The sequence below is a fragment of the Pinus tabuliformis genome, chromosome J (assembly GCF_031772625.1).
Source record: "Pinus tabuliformis cultivar Carrire ecotype Pingquan chromosome J, CPIR1, whole genome shotgun sequence".
In the NCBI taxonomy this organism is placed as follows: Eukaryota; Viridiplantae; Streptophyta; class Pinopsida; order Pinales; family Pinaceae; genus Pinus; species Pinus tabuliformis.
In genome coordinates this window covers 101,170,434-101,189,800 of record NC_142295.1, presented here as the reverse complement: position 1 = coordinate 101,189,800, position 19,367 = coordinate 101,170,434, and the positions used below count along the sequence as shown (strand labels likewise).

The 19,367-nt window shown below is 38.3% G+C and overlaps 1 protein-coding gene across 3 annotated transcripts in view; it reads left to right on the top strand.

The window, feature by feature from the left end:
* Positions 1-19,367, top strand: part of LOC149225714 (uncharacterized) — a 250,618-nt gene that overhangs the window by 79,378 nt on the left and 151,873 nt on the right. The gene's annotated exons all lie outside the window — the stretch shown is intronic.

Genomic DNA, 19,367 nt, shown 5'->3' with positions numbered 1-19,367 from the left:
AACTAGGGAGAACTCCATCTACTAATCCGTTTGACCGTCGGTCCTATCCCTGCCATCAAATGCATTGCCTCGCACTGCTCTGCTCTGCTCTATTGAACTATGAAGAAGAAGAAATGTTCGAGGATGTATCATACCATCCTCCACTGACCCAAAGTCAGTCTCAAAGTGTATCATACCACTCTCACTGATCCCAGATCAGTATCATTGATCCCAGATCAATGGAGGCCATCCTAGCATAGGGAGTAAGGTAGATACAATGATGTGTCCATCGATAGTACTACTAATGGTCCCTAACCCCACTTCCCTAGTCATTGATCAGATGAGAGGTACTTCCCATGAGTCCCAGACTACATGGGTAGGATGCCTCGACAAGAGAACTAATCATCCTGTCAACAGGAGAACAAATCGTCCTGGCCCACAAGAGAACTAATCATCTTGTCCCATAGTCGCCACGGGGTGTCACAGGGGAAGGTTGAACCTTTCACCTTGTACATAGTGCACCACCAGGGGAGGGTGAGTCGCCTTGTGGTCGCATGTCACTCTAAGAAGTACCCCGAGCCCCCTGGAGCTCTTAGAGCTCAATGTATGCATCATACACGACCCTCATAAGAGGGCCTCTCAACGACACCAAGTCATTCTTGGAAAGTCAAGAATTTGACCTTTCCCATGGGCTTCGTCAAAATGTCGGCGACATGCTCATCTGTACCGATATGTTGGAGCCTTATGGCTCCCCGCTGCACCATATCCCGGATATAGTGGTACCTGTTATCGATATGCTTGGAGCGATCATGAAATACGAGATTCTCTGATAAATGAATCCCACTCTGGTTGTCACACAGGATCACAGTAGTATCCAATGTAAATTCAAACAACTCACTAAAGAGCTTCCGTAACCAGACTGCCTCACAAAAGGCCATACTAGCAGCAATGTACTCTTCCTCGGTGGTGCTCAAAGCCACCGACTTCTGCTTCCTGCTCATCCAGGATATCGAGGCAAATCCCAAAGAGAAACAACACCCGGAAGTGCTCTTTTGGTCCACCACACTGCCTGCCCAATCAACATCAGTATATCCATGTAGTCTCACATTTCCGGCAGTGTATCTCAACCCATGAGTGATTGTTGCAAGAAGATATCTCAACATATTCTTGGCACCAATCTAATGTGTGTGGTGAGGCTCAACCATATGTTGACTCAATGTGTTGGCTGCAAAACATATATCTAGACGGGAGTTCACCAAGAACATCAATGCTCCGATGAGTTGACGATACTCGATAGCCTTTTGTAAAATAGGTCAGACAACACTACTGCTTAACTTCTCGAAGTCAAGCTCCATTGGGGTAGTCACGGGCTTGCAGCCTACCAAACCGAATCTCTCCAATATCTTCACCACATATTTTCCTTGAGATAGGAAAATCTCCCCTGGTTTTTGCCAGACTTCCAGTCCTAGGAAATAGTGCATCAGTCCTAGGTCCTTCATCTCGAACTTGGAAGCCAACTCCCTCTTACATTTGAGAATGAGAGGGTCTGCACTTGTCAGAAAGAGGTCGTCAACGGACAACACCAATATGAGAGGTTTGTCATCTTCACTCCTAGTGAATCCCAACTTCATCAAGTAGCTATCGATCCTCTCATACCACGCTCGAGGTGCTTGCTTCAGCCCATAGAGGGCTTTTTCAATCTGCACACATGAGATTCCCGATCATGTATCTCAAATCCTCCTGGTTGCTCCACATAGACTTCCTCTTTGATTGAACCATGCAAGAATGCGGTCTTGACATCCTTCTGATGTAGGTTCCATCCTTGCGAAGCAGCAAGGGCTATGATTGAGCGAATGGTGGAACAGGTGCAAATATCTCGTCATAGTCTATACCTTCCTTCTGAATGAAGCCACGAGCAACAAAACGAGCCTTATACTTTTCAGCACTTCCATCAGCTCCATGCTTTATCTTGTAAAGCCATTTTGAAGTGACAATGGCTTTGTCTTGGGGTCTGGGGAGCACATCCCAGACATCGTATTTCATGATGGACTCATATTCCTCAGTCATAGCATTCTTCTAGACTTGATGCTTGACAGCTTCTTCAAATGATGAAGGCTCATTTTGGATGGTCGTGCTCATGATGTTCAAGTATCCCTGGTACCTGGTCGACTTCTTACTTTCCTGGAAAGTCCCTCTGGGTGCAATGTGTCCTTTAGCATTATCAAGTGTCCCCCCAAGCCATGAAGGCCTCTTCCTAGAAGAGGAAGGCTTTTGCAGGGGGGGATCAATAGGATCCATAGGTTCTTCCACATCGGGCATTGTCTCATCTTCCTTTTCCTCTGGTTTCTTGGCGTCGGCTTCTATAGATTCCCTTGGAGTAGGAAGATTGTCAACTTTGCTAAGAGCCATATCTTTGTCAAAGGTGACATCATGGCTAACCTCGACTTCCCTTTGACCAACCACATAGATTCTATAGCCCTTAGTATTTTCACTATAGCCTACGAAGATTCCTTTCTTTCCAGATGCACCCAATTTATTCCTTTTCTCTTTCGGCACATGAAAATATACAGGACTTCCAAAAATTCTAAAATGAGATACGTCATGTTTCTTACCAGTGAACATCTCTTCGGGAGTCTTGGAACCCAATGCTTGATGAGAGCATCGGTTTTGTACATATACGATGGTATTTGCAGCTTCGGCCCATAGAAACTTCGGAAGTCTTTGATCATGGAGCATGGCACAAACAACTTCCATAATCGTACAATGCTTCCTTTCCACCACACCATTTTGCTCAGGAGTATATGGTGTTGTAGTCTCCCTCTTAATGCCAGCCTCTTTGCTAAAGTCATGGAACTCATTGGATTCATACTCAGTCCCATTATTAGTCCTTAAGGTCTTGATCTTCTTTTCGGTTTGATTCTTGATCAAGGCTTTGAAGTGACGAAACCAAGAGAACACTTCATCCTTCCTTTTCCAGAAGTATATCAAAGTCTTGCGAGAATAATCATCTGTAAAAGTTAGGTAATATAAATATCCTCCCAAGGAGTTCACAGGCATCATACTAGATATGTCTAAGTGAACCAACTGCAATATATCGAAGGTCTTGCTTTGGCTTGAGGGGAATGGTCCCTTTTTGAGCTTTCCTTCGACACATCTTGGACATACACCTTCTTGCTCTAATTTGAACTCGGGCATCCCAGTCACCATTTTTCTCACATCGGGTAGAGCTTTATAATGAAGGTGAGCAAACCTCCGATGCCATAGTTCGGACGGAAGAGATGTGTCACATGACATGACACCCATCGGACTTCCTCCGACTTGATATAATGAATCAACTCGAAACCCAAGAGTGAAAGAATCGTTAAAGCTCTTTTAACATACACGTACCTTGCCATCGATGAAGGCCACCTTGTAGCCTTTGTCTTCCATTGTCGAAATGTACACCAGGTTCTTTTTGAGATCAGGTACATATAGGAATTCTTGTAAATGAATTGTATTTCCCTGATTCAATTGAAGAGTGACATTCCCTATGCCTTTCACGGAATATTTTGAGTTGTCCCCAAGAACAATTACCTAGTTGGTCTCCTTCTCTATCAGATTAGAGAGAGTTTCTTTGTAACCAGTGAAGTGCCTTGAGGCACCACTATCAATAAGCCAATTTCCGAGCGAGTCCGGGGGAGCAGTAGTAGAGAGGGCTACTGGTAGATAATATTCATCTTGCTTATTGTTAACGGCGTTAGATTCATACCTGGAGTTTCTTGCCTTCTTGAAGGGTTGACCTCTTCCTTGATTTCCAGCATTCCTTTTACCTCTGCGATTGGACCTGCCATTGCTTTGATTGCCTTGAAAGTGATTTTGATCATCGTCATGGTGTGAGTCCCTTTTATGAGGGCACTTCCTTGCATAGTGGCCCATTTTGTTGCAATTGTAATAATCTTTTTCTTCCACCTTTCGGTCTGGCCTTTCCTTTGGATTTAGCCTCGGAATAGTTTCTTCTTTTAGCATGAGAAGATAAGGCAGAGGGATTGCCTTTAAGTGCGGGCATTTCTTGCTCTTCCATCCTTGTTTCTTCTTGAATGCATCTTGCCATCAATTCCTCAAATCTAGGAATTACATTATTGTTAAGAAGAGTAGTCCTGAATATATACCATTTAGGTGGCAGCACTTCGAGAGTTGTGATAGCCATTTCCCTGTCAGGAACTACTTCCCCAATAGATAGGAGATCGTTCTTGATCTCGGTGATCCTTAAGAAATATGCTTGCATACTCTCATCTTTGCCCTTCTTAATTTCCTTCAGCTTATTTCTAAGGAACAAAACCTGATTTGCATCATTAAATTTAAATAAACTCACCAGTCTATTGTAGATTTCCTTGGAGGTGGTCAGCTCAGAAACATAGGCCACCAGACCCTTGTCGATAGAGTCGCGGATGATCTTCTTTGCTTTGACTTCTCCCCTGGTCCACTTGTTCCTTGCAGCAGCGGATGCATTTGATGGAGGCTCAAGAATTCTGCCTCTCACATGGTACAACACTTCCCGCTCTTCTAATGTCAAATCGAGAGACATCTTCCATCCGTGATAGTCAGACTTCTCACGGAGTTTGTCTTCAGCAGGGAAGTGTGCTGAGGATCCCATGACTTTTTTAGGATTGCTTTAACAACCTTCAGTGATTGCTCTAGCTCTTGCTCTTGCTTGGGCTTTGTCTTCACTTAAGCTCTGATACCATGTTAAATTATGGTATGTTCTATGCTTAGAGCAGTTTACTTCAAATCTTTTTATTAGCCACTTTTTAGCAATCACATAAACATAAAGTAAAGTGCAGATAGAACATTAAACGATTGACAGAAAACAAGCCAAGACAAGAGACACAAGATGTGACGGCTAGCTAGGGACAGACCCCAATGCGGGGAAGCCCTTTGATCAATTCTTCTTTAATCTTCAATAGTTTAGCAGAGAGAAATAATACAATTTAGAATTCAGTAATTTTATAACAGCGGCAGCAAACCCTAAATCTGCAAAGTCAAACTTGGTCAAAACAACCCTGGATTGACTTCTAGTCAACTTGAAGAACTCGGTCTTCAACAACTATCTTCAGCAGCCCAAATAATCCACAAACCTCAGTCAAACAACAGTCAACATTTGGTCAAACCTGCGACAACTCCTTGACAGTCAATGTTAGTCAAAGGAGTGGTCAAACCTGGTCAAAAATGCTGAACAGAATTGCGACTAGCCTAGGAGAGGCTACCCAACCTAATCCGCAGTCAAGAAGACCTCCACGTTGGTCGACGCTATCCAATCAGCTCACCTGCAGCTAGGTCAACCCAAGTGAACGCCGTCCTAACCAGAAATCAGCGTCTTCCTTCTTCAACCACACGTGTGAGAGAGAGAGGCTCATCTAATGCCTAGGGGAGAGAGAAGATGAGTGATCATATGAGTTCATAATGACTCAACCTCACTTGTACTTATATTATTTGCTGGGCATGTGTGCCACACATTTAGTTGCTGGCCGACTTTGACAATTTGTCAAGTAAATACAAATAAATTCATTTCTCCATAATTACTTGTTAGAATCGGATGATATTTAGATCAATCCTACACCTCTCGATAAGAGCAATCTAGGAAAAATATCAGCTGCCATAAATAAGGTGACCCACATGGAGTTTGGCCCTAGTTACCAATTTTAACACCCAAAGCATCGGGCAAGTATTTTTACCATTCAAGTTGCATGTGACAACATGGGGGAATGATAAATTGGCCCAGGGTTTCACCATTGTTCAGGGAGAATTGACTTGGTTCCAAGTGTCGATTTGGATAGTTGTTGACTCAGGACTAGTTTTGCTTTTAGCCCGATCACGGGGTACTTGACAATATCGCCAAAAGGGTATTTGGCTAGTGGTTGATTAGTTCCTTTGGAAAGGATATTTTGGATAGTGGATAGCTAGATCCTTTCATGATGTTGATGCATGATGCTTTCCACATGGTTCTGGGATAGATGTAATGACCCACCTATAGCTATAAATAAAAAACAAGTATTAGCATACATACGAGGCTTCCATACGATAGCTACGTATGCATGGCCCCGTATGTAACACACTATATATATGATAAACCCTCAAACGAACAGAAAATGTTAGTTTTAATGTTAAATTTTAATTTGTAAATTAAAATTTATGAAATTAATAAAATTAATTAAATTAAAATTATAAATTAAATAAGTTAAATTAATTGATAAAAAAAATAAACTTTATCAAATCAAATTTACATATTCGAATAAAATCACCAAATCAAATAAGATTTTGTTTTATAAAATCAACACGTATCAAATTTAGGACACAGAGATGGAGGGAGGCGGTGAATGGAGATTTAAAAGAAGAAAGGTTATCTTGAGAGAGGGGGGGGGGGAGAAAGGAATAATCCGAGGGCGGTTGGAGGAAGTACAGTTGTGAGGAGGAAAAATTTGTAACACAAATTTATCAACAGTAAGGACTGAGCCTTGTTTGTTCTGAAGTTTTTGGGCATGGGGGAACAGATTGCAGCAATTGAGAAGCAATCTGGACTGAGTACCTAGGTTGTACTTAGTTTGGCTGGGAGGTTATGGTCTTTTGGTAACGGGAGCGAGTTGGAGCAATTCTGAAGCCTCTTCATCCACAGGAAACCAGGTAGGTACTTCTCATCAAATCAATCAATTGATATGTGAAATTTTGTTAAATTTTAAAGCAGGTTCATGAAGATTTCATACTCTGTTCAGAGTAAATAGCTGTTTAAATTATTTACAGTCTTTACATTTGGTATCAGAGCCATGTTCAAACTCTCGGATCTATTAAGTCTGTTAAGATAAGGTTGTCTGATCTAAAACCCTCTAAAAACAAAGAACAAAGAGCCAAAAGTCTGTGACAATATATTATGGAAAAGCAGTTCACTCGGAAAACATACAGCCCTCCATTACAAACATAATGAACTCTGTCTAAAAGAAGAGTGCCTCTTTAATCAATTTATCTAAAATTTGAATAACTATTCCATTAACGGCCTTCCCTCGTCTGTGACGTTCCTTCCTCTTCTTTGAAGATTGTTCAGTTGTATCCTTCTTGTCTGATTCAGATAACTTTACCCTCTTCAAGCTTCTTCAAGAACTTTCTGAGCTTGGGTCTGTGCAGATAAATATCGAAGAGCATCCAAGGTTGACTCTGTTCATTGATGCTTTCTTGCAAAAGGTCACGACATAGCCTCATTATAAACATCTGCAACTCCCTCCTCTAGTTGGGTTGTATTGTTCTGATCTCCAAAGGATACGACTAAAAAATTTAGCCAAACCTTTAATGGCTTGTTCAATTGCCCCAATACTTCCAGCAACACCTGAAGTTACTTGGAAGGAATCAGCTGTCATGGATTTTGATATGCGCGAGCACTTTGCCAAACCACTAACAATCCCTGGCAAAAAGAAAGCCAATGCATATGCAGTCAAAGAATGCAGCAGCTGAGGCCTATTTTGGCCCAGCTCGCGCAAAAGGAATAATTCAATACACAGAGACTTCAGCGTTGAGAAGACCTTGCTTTTAATGGCATCTTTGTTTTTATTCGGTTTCCTGTCATCGTATTTTTGCTTTTCTTTGGACCGCTCCATTGAACCTTGAATAACTTCCAACTATTCCACAATCAAATAGCACTTCCAAATTCTTCGAAAATTAACTCCCAGACCGCATCATGGTTTCAAAACCCATGCCCGCTTCATCTGCTCTGTTCTGGAGACAAAGGGCATGAACGACAGTGCTATATAACAACGTTTTCACATAAGTCCGCTAGCCTTTAAATGACTAGACGTCAATAGAAGAAATGATCTGCGAAGTATGCATGCGTGTTATTGTGGAGACGCGCCAAGGAAATAATTTTATTTTAAATTAAGGTTCAGGTGTCAAGCGATGAATTAAGGTTCAAACCATATGATATATCATACCGTAAATATATATTAAACCACATAACAAATTATATTGCGCCAAACCTTAATGCGGGTCATATAAAATATATGATATACGTTATAAATTTATAGCGTTACAAAATACTGGAGCGTCGGTTATATTACATGATATATTAATCATATTCAGATTTTTATATCGTATACGATGTAAGATATGAAAGTGTCGGGCGGGGGTTTCGACCCGCCGACCTCCCCATTACAATGTCGTAATAACATCTATACATAAAATATTGTAAACTATTTGTCTCCATCATCCGCACCACATTTTTTGCAACCTTTTACATTGAGTACATTGAACGAGCATATTTTTGGCAATGGTTTCTTCGTGGGTCTCAGTACTATCAACACTTAGATTCTCAACACAATTTGACACCTAAAATTTCTCTTTAACGCTTGGCATTAGGGTTTATGATTTCAAATTCTTTAGCGCTTAATGCTCAGTGTTCTTTGTGACCAGTTGGATGTTGAATACAACAGCTTGCCTGGTGGTTTTGGAAACTAGAATTGCACTGCTGATGTGAGCACTTCCCAACTCTGAAACCGATTAAGAATTTCCAGTTGGGTTGTTGAATAGTCAACCAGAAAGTGAATTTGAAATATTGGGATTCTGAAGTTTTATCTCTTTAACAATTAGACATATGACTTGGCACTCAAAACTTTTTAATTCCTCCCTGATCTTGGCGTTGGATGTGTTGAGCGTTGTAAATATCCCATATTTTAAAAAAAATATATGTTGTAATACCAATGACGTAATATATATCATACGATATATTCACCCATATCCAAACTTATGATATATATTAAATATGCAATATGAAATCATATGATATATTGGTATTATCCATGGTAAAACGACGGAGATGTTGGGCGGGGTTTTCGAACCGTCGACCTCCTCACCGTATATATGCTTTTGACCCATCTCTGTGATGAGAATGGGTGGGTTTTAAAAGCAGATTTAACACTATACCAATGAAAAGCTTTATTTTTCAATACCCCTGTGTCACTAAATTATTTGGGAAACCACATTTACAAAGCTATATGTTATTTAATAGAGATATTTCCTTACCAATCAAAACTATATGTTTATTAATAAAGATATTTACTTACAAAAACATGCCCATACATTACACCATCAATAAAGTAATGCTAGTCACCTTCAGCATTAACTTACTTTTGTTCTAGTCACCGATAAGTTTGACCACTCTCGAAGTTGTGTTCTATTCAAATTAATTCGAACTAGAGTTATTAGAAAATATAAGAGGTTGTTATGGATCTTTTAAATTTTTATAGGTGTGGCTTTTCTTAATTTTATTTAAAATTTGTTTTGCAAATTTAATAGAATTATTAGAAAATTATATTCGAATACTCAGTATTCTCTTAGTTTAACTTTAAAGAGTATTTTAAAATATTAAAAGCACATGTATATTAAAATATTTTATCATCAGCTATAGAAATAATTTTAGAATTATTTTAAAATATTAAAAGCACATGTACATTAACATATTTTATCGTCAGCTATAGAAATAATTTGAGAATTAGTGGAGAATGTTTACTAAGAGAATGAGTGTTATGTTTATAATCTAATAAAAAAAAAAGGTTTATAAAGACTCATGCATTAGAATAAGTATTATTATGCATTAGGGTAGAATTCCCTGCATTAGGACAAGGAGGTCGCGAGACCACCCTCGTTGACCTCGGTACCAATAAGATCTGCTTAGCAGGTAAAAATAGCAAAAAAACTATACTTGTTTGTAAATTTGAAATTGCAAAACCATATGTTAAATTTGAAAGTATACTTCACTTTTTTACAAATTTAATTATGTATACAGGAAACCAGGAAACACTACGATGGTAAGGACATATCAGCGACGACGACGTGATTGGGTAGCATCACCGTCATTAATGCCGCCACCATCGTCATCACCATCTCCATCGCCACCACCATCATCATCGCCTCCATCGAGACCATCATCAACACCAATCGCTCCAGCACCAGAGTTGACCGTGATAATGCACTCATTAGAAGCCTTATTGGAAACATTAAAAGGGTCAACAATGGCTAAGACCAAAGAAGAACCTCAACCCTTAGCAACCAATTCAGTGGAACCAAAGAATTTTGAGTATAAAAGATCAAAGGAAGATATTTCTAGGGAGCTACAGAAAATTAAACTCCCAGAATTTTCAGGAGGTCGAGCTGGAGAACGTGCTGAGGCATGGTTAGAAGGAATGAACAAATGTTTTAAATTAAGAGAGTACTCTTCTTCTTCTTAAAAAAAAATTGCTGTATTTCAATTAAAGGAAAGTGCCTTGATTTGGTGGGGAAATCTGGAAAAACAACTAGACCTCACAACGGATAATGTCCCTTGGGAATTATTCGAGGAAAGATTCCGTGTTAAGTATTTACCTCCATATTTTCAAGAACAAGAAGCCGGAGCCTTTCATACATTAATTCAAGGTAATAAATCAGTGGAAGAATATGAAATAAGGTTTATGGAACTTGTGAAATACATTCGCTACTTAGATTCTGATGAACGTCAAGCTGAATGCTTCATATTTGGGTTAAATCCTCGCATCAGCGCCTTGGTTAGGATTTGGAAACCATCATCCATAGCCGAGGCGGTAGAATGTGGCTGTTATGTAGAAGATCATTTAGGAACTAAAAAGGATGTCGAACCAACAGAACCTCTACAATCAGGGTTTTAAGGAAAGACTCCCCTTTCTTCCCGGGAGGTAGCTCAAGACCACCTTATGGTAATAGATTTACCCCATTAAATGTAGGAACAAGAGCTCCCATGGCAGTTAATACTGTAGCAGCTGAATCATCAAATATAAGTCCATGGAAATATCGTGGAACTGCTAATAGAGGAAGAAATTCGAGAGGAATCGGTATGAGAGGGCGAAGCTCTTTATCTAGAAACTCACAATATGATTCAAGAGGACTGACCCAGGTTAATTGTTGGGGATGTGGAGGACCACATTTTCAACGTGATTGTCCAGAAGCTTCATCAAGTATATTACAAAGGGCAGGAAAAGAACCAATATCAAATACCCAAGGCAATCATAGAATCCATGCAATAGTCAACAACAATCAAGCAGCACACCAGTCCACTGTAGTGGAATCCTCAGGTATTATTAATGGTATAAAATTCAAAATCTTATTTGATATTGGTGCCACAGATAGTTTCATTTCGTCATATGCATTAAATAAATGTGGGCTGGCAGCTCGCAGGCAAAATGATTTCAGACAGGTAGAAATGGCCTCAGGAGAACTCCAATCTGTAGACTTAAGTGTGGATCAATGCAAAATTGATCTAGGGGTTTGTTCGACTAAATTGAAAGGTTATGTCACAACCCTAGGAACTTGTGATCTTGTTAGAAGCTCATCAAGATTGGGTAGACTGTTATGGGAAAAGAATTCTAGGTATAAATGATGAAGGAGAGGCGATCCAAATTCAAGGTATCAAGAGAAAAATATCTTTACGCTACATATTAGCAATGAAAATGAAGCGTCCTTTAAGGAAAGGTTGCCAAGCATATATGATTTAAGAAGTAAGTAAAGAAAAAGGACCATCCTTAGAACAATATTCGGTGTTAGACGAATTTCCAGATGTATTTCCAAAGGAACTACCATGATTACCCCCCGAAAGAGAGCTAGACCTCACAATAGAATTGAAACCTGGTACTCAACCAATCTCTAAAAGACCTTATAGAATGACAGCTTCAGAACTTCAAGAATTACAAATTCAATTGAAAGAACTATTGGATATATGACATATTCGACTCAGTATATCACCTTGGGGTGCTCCTGTAATTTTTGTCAAGAAGAAAGATGGATCCTTAAGATTATGCATAGATTATCGAGACTTGAATCGAGCTACAATAAAGAATCGATATCCTATGCCTCGAATTGATGACCTCTTCGATCAAATGAAAGGAGCTGCTGTCTTTTCAAAAATTGATCTTCGATCATGCTATCATCAACTAAGGATTTCTGAAAGCGATATTTCTAAGACTGCATTCCGAACACGCTTCGGGCATTATGAATTTACTGTGGTACCATTTGGATTAACTAATGCACCAACAGTATTCATGAATCTTATGAACAGTGTTTTTCGCAAATATCTTGATCAATTTGTACAAGTCTTTTTAGATGATATTCTCATCTACTCTAAGAATGAGAAAGAGCATGAAGACCATTTATGGATAGTATTATCCTGCCTCAGAAAACACCAGTTATATGGAAAGTTATCTAAATGTTCGTTTTTTTAGGAAAAGATTCACTACTTAGGTCATATCATATCAGGTGAAGGGATCTCAGTAGACCCTGAGAAGGTAAAAGCAATCATGGAATGGCCAATACCAAAAAATGCACATGAAATACGAAGCTTTATGGGTTTAGCCGGTTACTACCGAAGATTTGTGGAAGGATTCTCCAAAATTGCAAAGCCGATTACAACTCTTCAATGTAAAGGTGTTAAGTATGAATGGACTGAGGAATGTAATAAAGCATTCTCTGAACTCAAAAGACTACTGACCAGTGCACCAATCTTAAGAGTCCCTGATATGGACAAAGATTTTACGGTATGTATTGATGCATCCAAACATGGGTTAGGTGCAGTATTAATGCAGGATAAAGGAGTAATAGCGTATGTCTCAAGAAAGTTAAAGCCTCATGAAGAACTCTACGCTACTCACGATTTAGAGTTAGCCGCTGTAGTACTAGCTTTAAAGATTTGGAGACATTATCTAGTGGGGCGAAGTTTTATGCTTAAAAGCGACCATCAAAGTTTACAATATTTGTTCACCCAAAGAGGCTTGAATGCTAGACAAAGACGATGGAGTGAATTCCTAAGTGAATATGACTTTGGAATATCATATATTTGTTGGAAAGAATAATACTGAGAGGGGAGGTGAATTAGTATTAGCAATTTAACAAATTTTCATTTCCATAAACAAATTGACATACGCTACTTCTGTTAATGAAACCCGCGTATACACGCAACTGTGTTTAGAGAAAACCGCGTATATCTTGCATACTTCTAATTTAATTAGCTGATCTTAATCTATGTATCAGAACCATAAAACAGTGATCAAGTGCAGTAAATAGTACAAGAAATCACACATGAACACAAGATATAAGGTGGAAACCCAATGTGGGTGAAAACCACCTGCTTCAATTCGTCTCTATCTTCTTTTAATAAGAAACTTCTTTTTACAATATTTTTGTACTGGTGCAGTGTTATACCAGTACGTAGGCTACTACCTGCACAAGGCTACAAACTTTTCTTGTTTTCCAGCTTCTCCTGGAAGGGAGCTACAACCCCCTTAGGTCTTGTACTAGCTGATGTACTAGTACGTAGGTGTTGACCTATAGAAGGCTACAACCTTCTCTTTTCTTCCAGGGACCACGTTTCATGAATTTTCAGACTGGATCCATCAATAACATCAATCAAACATCAATTATATCTGCATCAATCAATCTCCTTTGCGCCAACCAAAAACTGAATCAAACAATCACTTCTCTAAATGTTGTAACCAGAATACAGTAATCGTAACCAGAAACCAATCCTGAACCCAAAACACTGCAGCAATAAACAAAAGTAGCTAAAACATATTTTATGAGACGTACGCTACTTCAATATGTAGAACCTGCGTGCATACACTGATATATTAAGGCAAACCTGCGTATACGCTGTTGTGAATTACAGAACCAGCGTGTATACGCGCCCTTGCTATGCTGAACCTGCGTACAGATCTATAAAAGATGATTTACCCTTTTCAACTATTCAGACATCAGTTATACCCAGATCATCAGATTTATAGATCAAGTCATGCACCAAATATAAAAGATCAAAATCACACAAAGATACTTCTCTTCAAGCCTTAAGATCTTGACCCATCAATAGAACTTATCCTTCTTCTAGCGCTCAGGTTCCTCCTTGATTCAGATCCAGTTATGCACCATAACCCAATGACCAGTATTCTAGATCTTGCTCTTCATAAGATATTCGATCCTTGAGTGCCCTTGCCTAATGATCTCCTTCCCCTTTAATAATCTTAGGTCTTACTCAATACCATGGTCCAAAACCATTTAGAACCAATACCTGGGTTCAACACTTCAGACGAGATACCATGGTCCAAAACCATAGGTCCAAATACCAAGGACCAAAAACCAAGTTTTCCAAACTGTACGCGCTTTTTTGTGCATGAAAGTGCGTGTATACGCATATGCGCCTTTTGGTTTGTGAATCCGCGTGTATATGCGTCTTGGTTAAGTGGAACCTGCGTTTATCTCTTTTTCCTTCATTCTGAGAGCCTGAACTGTGATCTGTCATCTGAGTGAGTTGCCATCAAGGACAACACCTGTGTCATAGTGCCAAACTTGTGTCATAATGTCAACAATATTAAAGGAAAAGAAAATGTAGTAGCAGATCCTTTAAGCAGAAGACCACGGTATTCTCCCTCATACCTATCAAAGTAGACTTAAGGCAATGAGTACTAGAACATCTCATAAAAGATAGCTGGTATTTAAAGGTAAGATCTAGTCTTGATAGTAAAAAGCCAAAAGAATCTAAGTTTGAAGGATATGAACTAGAAGATGATGGAATCTTACGATTTCATGGAAGGACGTATATTCCTGATAATAGGGATCTTCGAAACACCATCCTTAAGGAAGCCCACAGAGCAGTATATTGTGCACAACCTGGAGTAAAGAAAATGTATACTGATATCAAGAAACTCTTCTTCTGGTTGGGCATGAAACGTGATATCCTTCAATTTGTTGCAAGATGTTTGAAATGTCAACAAGTAAAAGCTGATCATTGTCATCCAGCAGGTCTCTTACAACCTCACGACATTCCTATGACCAAATGAGAGATCATTTCTATGGATTTTATCACTGGGCTACCTCTTACTTCTCAAAGACATAATGTTATTCTGGGGGTATTGGATAAATTAACGAAAAGTGCCCATTTCATTCTCGTAAGAGATACTTACGAAGTTGCTGACGTAGCTCGAGTATTCATAAATGAAATTATCAGATTTCATGAAGTACCTAAGAAGATCATATTAGATAGAGATTCACGATTCACTTCAATATTTTGGACTTGCATGCAGTCAGCCTTAGGAACTCAACTAAATTTGAGTACAGCCTATCATCCTGAAACTGATGGGCAAATAGAAAGGGTAAATCAAGTACTTGAAGATATGTTGAGGATGTATGTTATGGATCAGCAATCGCACTAGGAAAAGTACTTACTCTTAGTCGAATTTGCATACAATAACAGTGACCATAGTTCAATCGGAATGCCTCTATTTGAATTACCCTTAGTCGAATTTGCATATAATAACAGTTACCACAGTTCAATCAGAATGCCTCCATTTGAAGCATTATACAGCAGACCTTGCAGAGCACCATTAAGTTAGGACAAGTTAGAAGATCGAGTGATAGTAGGGCCAGAATTAATCCAAGAAATGGAAAAACAGTTTAAATAAATTAGGCAACAGTTAAAAGAAGCACATGATAGACAAAAGAGTTATGCTGATGCTCACAGAACTGATAGGAATTATGAAGTAGGGGATCATGTTTTCATCCCCATCAAACCAAATAAAAGCACTATTCGATTCGGAAAAGGGACAAAGTTGCCACCTCGACTTATTGGACCATTTAAAGTCATGGAAAGAGTTGGACCTGTCGCCTATCGTCTTGCACTGCCACCTCACTTGCATAAAGTTCATAATGTATTTCATGTATCTGTATTAAGGCATTACATAGCTGACCAATCTCATAACCTTCAATGGAAGGAACTGCAGATATGGGACGAAGGAATCATATCGGTCGAACCATTACGTATATTGAAACGTAGAGTTTGACAGCTTAGGAATCATCTGGTAGACCAAGTTAAGGTCCAGTGGGACGAGTATAGTCCTAGATTGGCTACTTGGGAAAATACAGAAATCATATGTCAAAAATACCCCAACTTGTGTCAATTTTGATGAACTTTAAACCATATTTTGTATATATTTACTTTACTTTACTCAAATTCTCAGAACCATTTTGGAATGATCATATATAAACATGAATTTTTATGATATGTTATCTGTTTAATTTCACTGGTACGTGGATACCAAGACGGAATATGTTATTGATTTTACTGGATTATAGTTATCAAAATAAAGTTTAAATATTTGAGTAATTTTGCTTCTGATGAGAATTAAGATATTATAATTTTGTTTCATTTATGCATATCAATATGATTGATGAGATAGAAATAAAAGAATGATTACATTTTAATAGGAAAGTTAATGATATGAGTAGGATATGGCCAAATATGTTATACTTTAGTTAACATGTATGAGTTATACATAAACTATTTGTTTTGAATATATTGATGCATATTTTATAAATGTATGGACAAGTGTTTATGTTGTAGTTAATATCGTTACCAAGATGACCACGTGATGACAAAAACTTTAGAACAATTAAGACTCAAAGAGATTCCATAATAGGGTGTTAACCCTGGTCCCACTAGGAGGGGTGGAGGTATTACCCACTGTTTATCCTCTGAAACCTGGAGTCATGGGAGGAATGTGCAAATCACGCTCCCTTAAACGTGTGATGATGACTTCCAGATGCTTACTGAGCAATCAGGGTGATATAATCGACGCTGATACTTTTAAAAGCCTATGAATGGTTAGTCAGTATAGCTGATGCCATGGCATACTTTAGTAGAGGACGGATATGATGGAAGCGGAAGAGATTAGGAAGGATAGGATGATTATAGAATAGTTGGGAAACCAACTGGGGCAGAACATGGATATTATACTTGTAAAATAAAAATAAAAATTAAAGAAAACAAATTCAATTTTGTAAATGTAAAGACTTATATACTTATAATAATCATTAATATATTTTAGAAACCTTAACTTCGGGATGAAGTTTTTGGAAGGAGGGATGTATGTAATGACCCACCTATAGCTATAAATAAAATACAAGTATTAACATACATACGAGGCCTCCATACAAAGCTACGTATGGATGGACTCGTATGTAATGCACTATATATATGATAAACCCTCAAACGAACAGAAAATGTTAGTTTTAATGTTAAATTTTAATTTGTAAATTAAAATTTATGAAATTAATAAAATTAATTAAATTAAAATTATAAATTAAATAAATTAAATTAATTCATAAAAAAATAATAAACTTTATCAAATCAAATTTACATATTCGAATAAAATCACCAAATTAAATAAGATTTTGTTTTATAAAATCAACATGTATCAAATTTAGGACACGGAGATGGAGGGAGGCAGTGAATGGAGATTTAAAAGAAGGAAGGTTATCTTGAGAGGGGGGGAAGAAACGAATAATCAAAGGGCGGTTGGAGGAAGTACAGTTGAGAGGAGGAAGAATTTGTAACACAAAGTTATCAATAGCAAGGACTGAGCCTTGTTTGTTCTGAAGTTTTTGGGCACGTGGGAATAGATTGCAGCAATTGAGAAGCAATCTGGACTGAGTATCTAGGTTGTACTTAGTTTGGCTGGGAGGTTATGGTCTTTTGGTAACGGGAGCGAGTTGGAGCAATTCTGAAACTTCTTCATCCGCAGGAAACCAGGTAGGTTCTTCTCATCAAATCAATAAATTGATATATGAAATATTTTTAAATTTTAAAGCAGGTTCATGAAGATTTCATATTCTGTTCAGAGTAAATAGCTGTTTAAATTATTTACAGTCTTTACAATAGAACATGTAATGGATGGATACATTAACATAGCGGGATCATTCAATCTTTTCTTGGGAAGGAGAAATTGTTCAACAAAGTGGACATCTAAGGAAGTGAAGGTGAATACCTCCCTAGCTAAGAGGGGGTGTTGATTTTTGGGTAGTTGCAGGAGGTATTCCCCTGCTACAAGTTGACCCATGAAAAGGAGGGTAAATTAAATTTAAAATTTGTGTAAGTTGGCCCCAAAAGTTCAAGTCAGCCTAACAAATGGATGTGCCCCTCTGGCGCCGCAAGAACAATATATATTGGCACTCAACATCCTTACTTGGAAACCATTTTAGATCAACAACATATCATCTATTCTTTGGTTTACACGTGTGAGTTAAGGAGGAATTCCGATGTTGACCAAGTGCATAAGTTGCTTATTGACCAACATTGAGTGAGTCTGTTCTGCGACTGTTTGATCGAATTTCTAGGTTGTAGCAGGAGGGTCGAATTTCAACATGTTTGACCAGTTTGACCGAGTTTCTGAGCAGCTGCAGGAGGGCCTAATTTCGGTCTATTTGACCCGGCTTGACCTTGTGCTAGATTGTTAGTTTGGGTTGACCAAGTTTGACTTGAAATATCAGATTGTACTTTGTTGAACTGAACAATTTATGCTAGAAAAGATTGCTAGGTTTTCTCTCCAGTTTAGGTTTTCCAGGGCAAAATTTTTGTGTCTCTTTTGTGCTTGGATGTCTCTTTATGATTCTACGACATTATTGTGTTATCGTTGAGGTTTCTATGTATAAATGCTTAATGATATATGTGATATAATATGACTTGATTAAGAAATCATTGGAAAGTAATTATCAGATTAGAAGTTCAAGTTCTCTTAGGAAAATCAACATAACCATAGGGAAACTTTTCCAAGATTCAAAGCATTCGCTCTTTCTCAAATTTTGAATTTTTTTTAAACTCTTTTTATTGGGAAGTTGTCTTATTTATTTGGATGGTAAAAAATCTTGGCCCCACCCGATGCAATTACGGTGGCTATGGGTGAAAGTACTGGTACTAAGCAAACGTAATTACATTCGTTCCGGTCAACATTGCTCACATGGATACAAACAAGTGCACAATGTCATAGACCAATATAATCAATCCTATTTAACAAGGTTGGACTGAACCCAAATTCCTGAGGCTACAATTATACCCTTAACCAACATATTTGCCAATATTTGAACTTGGGTCTTCATCACAACAACCGCCCAATGTTGCATGATCCTCCTGTTGAGAAATCATTGCATGTAGGAATTAGGGTTTGATTCCCCTTTTCTTGATAATTACTTTTGAATTATGTTGGTTTCTTTCAATTCTTTATTATGTTATCTTTCATCAACAATTACCAAAATAAAATGTATGAAGATCACAAGAACAATGAACACAAGATATAGGCACTCATCCAGGGCAAAACCCCTATCTAGGGGAAAACCCATTCCAACTCTTCCACTAGTAGACTCATATCTAAATCAGACAATTCAAGACCTTTTTGACCTAGACCAAGACCTCCTCCAATCACTAAGTCAGCCCTTCCTCCAAGTAGATGTATTCTGCCAAAACCTGAAAGTGTCAACTCTCCATATGCAACTTCAATCCAGAATTTCAGTCCCTCGACTATAGAATTTCGGACCTGTAACTTTTCAGAATTTTG